The sequence below is a fragment of the Octopus sinensis genome, linkage group LG12 (assembly GCF_006345805.1).
Source record: "Octopus sinensis linkage group LG12, ASM634580v1, whole genome shotgun sequence".
Taxonomy (NCBI): domain Eukaryota; kingdom Metazoa; phylum Mollusca; class Cephalopoda; order Octopoda; family Octopodidae; genus Octopus; species Octopus sinensis.
Genome location: NC_043008.1, coordinates 35,670,464 through 35,677,963, shown reverse-complemented (window position 1 = coordinate 35,677,963; position 7,500 = coordinate 35,670,464). Strand labels below are relative to the sequence as shown.

The 7,500-nt window shown below is 37.7% G+C and overlaps 1 protein-coding gene across 13 annotated transcripts in view; it reads left to right on the top strand.

The window, feature by feature from the left end:
• LOC115218049 (serine/threonine-protein phosphatase 6 regulatory ankyrin repeat subunit C) overlaps positions 1 to 7,500 on the top strand; it is a 212,739-nt gene that overhangs the window by 143,142 nt on the left and 62,097 nt on the right. For 11 of the 13 annotated variants that reach the window (XR_005001461.1, XM_036507863.1, XM_029787810.2 and 8 more), the window contains one exon: positions 1,261 to 1,301. The exons of the other annotated variants lie outside the window; for them this stretch is intronic. The gene's annotated coding sequence lies outside the window, so the exon portion shown is untranslated. The remainder of the gene's footprint in view (positions 1 to 1,260; positions 1,302 to 7,500) is intronic. 13 annotated transcript variants of the gene reach the window in all.

Below are 7,500 nucleotides of genomic sequence, written 5' to 3'. Positions count from 1 at the left end.
CCCTTGTCATTTCCTCAGTGAGACTTAGCATCTAAAGATTCCTTCTCACCACTTCATCCCAAGTCTTCCTGGGCCTATCCGTTCCACAGGTTTCCTCCACAATTAGAGCTCGGCACTTCTTTATGCACCTGTCCTCATCCATACATATCACATGACTGACCAGTGCAGTCTTCTCTCTTGCACACATCTGATGCCTGTTACAACCAGTGTTCATCTTAAATTATTTACACTTTATCGTGTGTGCACACTGACATCACCCATCCAGCAGAGCTTGCTAGCTTCATATCTTTCAAACCTTTGCAAGTCTTTTGTAGTCAAAGTCCATGTTTCACTGCCATGTAGCATAGCTGTATATATATATATAGTAGAAATATGTTACAGAAAGAAAATATAAAATACACGTGGAAATGTAAGGGTAAAATATGAAAAATCAACGAAAATGCACATTGCAAATAAAAAAAGGCTATTTATGACAGGTAATGACAAATATATACATTTAGATGGACTGAGGTAGATTACTACCCCAGTCCATCTTATTATGACTCTTATTACTACCTCAGTCCATCTAAATGTATATATTTGTCATTACCTGTCATAAATAGCCTTTTTTTATTTGCAATGTGCATTTCCGTTGATTTTTCATATTTTACCCCTATATATATATATATATATATATATATATACATGTACACTCATACAATGGGCTTCTTTCAATTTCTGTCTACCAAATCCACTCACAAGGCTTTGGTTGGCTCAGGGCTATAGTAGAAGATATTTGTCCAAAGTGCCATGCAGTGGAACTGAACTCAGAACCATGTGTTTGGAAAACAAACTTCTTCCCAGGATTGTTCGTCTAACATCCATTTTTCTTTCCATGCTCGAATGGGTTTTGATGGTGAGTTATTTCAAGGCAGGATTTTACATCCTGGTGCTCCACTTGTGACCAACCCTTATTTCTAACAAGCTGAATGACCACACAGTCAAGCTAAGTCCCCAATTCATTTGAAGTTATCTTCCTCCCTTCCTTTTACCATTGTGGTTCTGAAAGGATAAGGGATCTCAAGCAATGCCCTTCTCTTCTTTGATTCATGTTTTTGGTACCCACATGCCTGAAACTGTCTCCGGATCTATGATACAAACCCTGTCTTTTTTTAAATAATTTAAGGTAAAACCTTCCATTAGAATTTCTTAGTAATTTTTGTTCTAAACTCCAGATTAAAAAAGACAAAGTTATTTTAATAAATTCTTTATTATTTTCAGATCCAATTGAAACAGAGGCAGTGCATTTCAAAAGAAATATGGTAAGAAAAAGGTTAAATGTCTTCTTTTGTTTTTATTTTACTTATCGTTTGACATGAATCGAAGTATGCATCTTCTATTGAGTTGATATGTGTGCTAAACATGTCAATGTGAGAACATTCTATTCACAACAACAGCAACAACAACAACAATAATAATGATAATGACATTTATAAAAAAATAATGTAAGAAGCAAAAATAAACCAAACTATCTCTTACACACACACACACACACACACACACACACACACATTAGCACTTGAATCTTAAATTGATTAATCTTGTAAATAAGAATGATAAGACGATGATTTTAAAGCAATTAACTAACACAGCAACAACAACAACAACAACAACGACAGCAGCAATAATAATAATAATTGCAATAATAATGATAATACAGACAAAAACATTTATTGTATTTTTTTCTAATGAAAAGAAATTTTTCTCTTTATAAATTTGTATTTTTGTCTATTTTTTAGCTATTACTATTATTATTATTATCATTATTATTATTATTATTATTATCATTATTATCATTATTATTATTATTATTACAAAAAAACATTGTTCTCCTTTAATGTTCAAATTCTAAAAGTAAGCAGAAATTTAAGCATTGCATTATGTTCTATTGAGCATATTTTCCCATTTATGGTGAATTCTTAAGATTAGAACTAACAACAGGCTTGTTTCATTGTGTATCAACATCTTTCTCTCTTTGTCTCTCTTTATTTTATCTGTCTTTCTTTCTTCTCGCTTTCTTTCTCTCACTGTCTTACTTTCATTTTCCTTGTATTACTTCTCAAAAACTAACTCTGTCTTTGTGCACAGATGTATATGTGAAATATGTATTTGTAAACATGTGATGTGTATATGTCTATGCACATGAATATATATATGTATACACACACACACACACACATATATATATATATATATAATAATAATATACATAACAATATACATATATATATATATACATATATACATACATATATATATATCATATATATATATATATTATATTATATATATATACATATACATATACATATTTACATATATATACATATATATCTATACATATAATATATACACATATATATATATGTATATACATATATATATACACACACATATATACACACACACACACATATATATGTGTATTTATATATGATTGATTGATTGATTCTAGTTTCAGCTTATGAGCTGTGGCCATGCTGGGGCACTGCATATATATATATATATTATATATATATATAGCTAATAGTGAGGGATTATCAATCCAGGCAAAATACTCCATAAGCTCTCTGTTGGCACACCAGGCTAACAATATTGTTTAGATTAGTGAAGAACTCCTAATATTCTTATGGCAGGGTCCAAGGTTATGGATCATCACAATTCTATATTGTAAATCCGTGAGTGGGCTCCAGACAAACTAGTTTTTACACAGAGTGGTATGTAAGAAACAAGTTAAAAATAATGGTCATTACATATTTATCCTTTATTGGTGCAAATTTGTCTCACAGCTGTTTCCCCTAGTTATTGAATGACCTAAAAACATTAATGCTACTTAATCGAATTGAACCAGCCAGGATCCCTGGTCTGGTGGTACGTAAAAAGCACTATCCGACTCGTGGCCGTGGCACGTAAAATACTCCAATGCGACCGTACGACAGGCACCCATGCCAACCCCCTTTGCTTGTGAAGACATGTTGGGGCAAGCGAAATCGAAATCGAATTGAACCAGCCAGGATCCCTGGTCTGGTGGTACGTAAAAATCACTATCCGACTCGTGGCCGATGCCAGCACCGCCTTGACTGGCTTCCGTGCCGGTGGCACATAAAATACACCAATCTGATCGTGGCCGTTGCCAGCCTCACCTGGCACCTGTGCAGGTGGCACGTAAAAAGCACCCACTACACTCACGGAGTGGTTGGCGTTAGGAAGGGTATCCAGCTGTAGAAACATTGCCAGATTAGACTGGAGCCTGGTGCAGCCTTCTGGCTTCCCAGAACCCCGGTCGAACCGTCCAACCCATGCTAGCATGGAGAACGGACGTTAAACGACGATGATGATGATATAAAGTAGCATTAAGTTTTTTTAGGTCATTCCACTTTTCTCAACTGATCAATTGACCAGTTGAGTAAACCTGTTGGTAACATACCTATAATGACTACTGGAAACAGGTGTAAACCAAATTTGCTCTAATAAAGGAAAAATATACAATGATCGTTTTTATACCTTGTCTTATATATATATATATATATATATATGTAAAAAAATACAAACTGGGACAAGAACGCAAAACATTTAGAAGACAATACAAAAAACACGGACGGGACATTCGAAGCCTTCAATTGACAGTCAAGAACCGGATCATCCTCGCAATTTCGGCTGATTAATCTTGAGATTGCTCCGATCTGGCCAGCCCCAAAGGAAAATCTAAGCCAAGCATATTAGATTCCTTGGAAGAAAGCCTCGAATGTATACAAAACAAGGACAGAAAAATGGACGTTGTTACACGAATAAGAATACAAAAATACGTAAAAACAATAATGATAACACGAACAAGAATACAAAAACAGGATGTCACAGACAGGCGTCTTTCGACAGGACGAGTAAACTTTGAGCTGGCATGTTAGAAAAATGCCTTAGGGCAGAGAGAAAAAAATGTCTTCCCGCGACGACTGCTAAGCACGATATATATATATATATATACTCTTTTTACTCTTTTACTTGTTTCAGTCATTTCGTGTTTCAGCACTGCCTTTATAGTCAAGAAAATTGACCCTAGAGCTTATTCTTTGTAAGCCTAGTACTTATTCTATCGGTCTCTTTTGCCGAACTGCTAAGTTATGGGGACATAAACACACCAGCATTGGTTGTCAAGCGATGCTGGGGGAACAAACATACACACAAACATATATACACACACACATACATATATATACATATACAACGGACTTCTTTCAGTTTCCGTCTACCAAATTCACTCACAAGGCTTTGGTCGGCCCGAGGCTATAGTAGAAGACACTTACCCAAGGTGCCATGCAGTGGAACTGAACCTGGAACCATGTGGTTGGTAAGCAAGCTACTTACCACACAGCCACTCCTGCACCTATATTTACATCATATATATATATATATAATATAATAATAATAATAATATATATATATATATATATATAATATATATATATATATATATATATATATATATATATATATATATATATAAACAGTGGAAAACAGATAGATAGTGGTTCACTCACAACAGCTGTTTCAGGCATTTCAGTCTGTTGTTATTTGTTTATTTTTGATTTTATTCAAAACCCGTAATTAGTGTGGATCTGGAGTCATTTGAATGCAGTACAATTGCTGCAATGTTTGTACCTAGGTGCAGCCTTGAGACTCATGGTATATTCAGTCAGATGATTATGGTCATACATGCAACTGGAATATAAACCGTCTTTACCTCAATATGTATGTATGTGTTCTTCTAATTCTGTTTTGTACATGATAGTGATTTCACTGACCTGACCTTGGTGCTTTACTATTTAAGGACCTGATTCACTTGAATCCTGAACTTATATATATATATATATATATGTTTTAAATGTTTGAACTTATACACTAACGAGCTTGCCTTCCCTATCTTATTCTTTCTCTACGAAATTTAATCCCTTAAGGTACCCTCTATCTTTCTCTACGAAGTTTAACTTGATCTTCGCCATGCTTTCCCTATCTTTATCTTTCTCTACGAAGTTTAATTCGATCTTCGCCATTCGCGGTGCTCCTGCCCTTTCCCACCTCCACCACCAATACCGGTGAACACTGTTCACACCATCTACACCGGATATGCCCTCCTCCCTCCTCCTCCCCACCACCATTACGTGTCTCTCCCTCCTACCCCTCCTCCTCACATGCTTTCACTGTGTACTACACCTCCCCCCACCAAGACAAGCAGCTAGCGCCGCAGCTCATCAACCACCCCACTGATCTTACGTTCCTCCTGTTTTGAATCTGTCACCGCCTCAACCGGCTATCTCCTTCCAGTCCCCCCCCTCGTGATATCCTACGTTTTTATCTCTTACGAACCTGTTCCAACCCCTCCCTGTCATCGTTCCTCCTTACCCCAACCTTCCCCGCTGGTGCTTCCCTATATTACCTGCACCCCCCCACTTTCTCTCCCTCTCTTCTCACTGGTGGAACCTTTCTCAGCTGGACTCCCCCCCAGACCCAGGAAGACATGGGATGAGGCAGTCAAGCATAACCTCAGAGCGTTGGGCCTCACTGAGGCAATGGCGAAGGACCGAGATCTCTGGAGATATGCTGTGACTGCAAAGACCCGGGCGCTTCCTGCATCAGTTCCGCATAGCCCCTGCCCATTCAAAGTAACCGGATCCAGAATCGTCCCGCTGTGCTTGAGGAGACTGTTGAGTCAAGTACATGAACACTCCGAACACCCCTCCCCACTGGTGCCTCCCCTATATTTCTGCACCCTCCCCCCCACATAAAAAGCACCATCCGAACGTGGCCGATGCCAGCACCGCCCCGACTGGCTCTGTGCAGGTGGCCATAAAAAGCACCAACCGACTGTGGCCGATGCCAGACCCCTCTGGCACCTGTGCAGGTGGCACGTAAAAAGCACCCACTACACTCGCGGAGGGTTGGCGTTAGGAAGGGCATCCAGCTGTAAAAACACTGCCAGACCAGACTGGAGCCTGGGGCAGCCCCTGGCTCCCCAGACCCCGGTTGAAACGTCCAACCCGTGCTAGCGCGGAAAACGGACGTTAAACGATGATGATGATGATGATGATGATATATATATATATATATATATATATATATATATATATATATATATATATATGTATGTATGTGTGTGTGTGTGTTGTGTGTATGTGTGTGTCTGTATGTGTGTATATGGATATACATGTACTTGTATATTGTTATATGAGCCTGTATAAGTCTGCATGTGTGTGTGTTGTGTTTGTCCCCTACCACTGCTTGGCAACTGGTGGTAGTTTGTTTGTCTGCAAAACTTAGCAGCTCAGCAAAAAGAGATCGATAGAATAAGTACTAGGCATAGAAAAGAAACCAAGTATTAGTGATGATTGTTTGAGTGAACCCTTCAACACTGCCCCCAGCATGATCACAGTCCAATAACTGAAACAAAATGAAAGGTGAAAGATAAAAGAAACAACACATAAAGTGTGTTGTCTTGGATGGTCATGGCTGGAATCTCTTTGATCATATTCTGCTACATCAGGGCTGAGTTGGAGTTTAAACAACAACAACAACTACAACACTTTGCTGTGATTTTTATTTTGATTGTTCCATTGGATTTCTGTTTGTAATCCAAATGGTTAATAATTCGATTTTGAACAATGCTGCATGAACTAAACAAAGCAACAGTGTAAACCAAGAACAGCTTCATCTCATGCACATGCTTCCATTTGCCTCCAATAGTCGCAAAGAAAATAAGCTTAGGTTTCACTCTTAAGGTTTCTCTTACCACAGTTCTATTGTTAATGATGGAAAGTGAATTTACTGTTAAATCTGTTGCTTTAATAAAAGCAAAAACAAAAGTAAAAATGATCCATGTTAGTATCAAAACAAAACAAAAAAAAGACTCATTCATGCACACACAGAAATTGGGAACAATCTGGCATAGCTGTTGGAGTGTCAGATACAAGGCCATGTGGTATATGTTCCTGAGTTCAACTCCTGCCCTGGTCAATTTTGTTTTTTATCTTTGTAGGGTTAATGTTTAAAGAACTAGTCAAATACTGGAGTCAATTCTTCTCTCATTATTTTTATCTCTGGAGGAATCTGTTGTGTTCAGACCTGGAGATTTTTAAACCCGGAGATGTTTAAAATGTGCAGTATATGTTGTATGTTACAATAGCGCTCCTATGAATTGTTCACAAGTGAAGAACCCGTGGCTGGCTGGATACATACATTCATTTGAGTGGTATAGTTTACATGAAGTGAGCTGGCAAAATCATTAGCACACTGGACAGAATGCTTCACAGCTTTTCTTCTGGTTTCATGTTTAAAGTTCAAATTCCAATGAGGTCGATTTTGCCTTTCATCCATTCATGGGATTAATAAAATAAGTACCAGTTGAGCACTGGGGTTAATGGAATCAATTCACTTACTCCCCCAGAACTTCAGGCCTCATACCTACAGTTA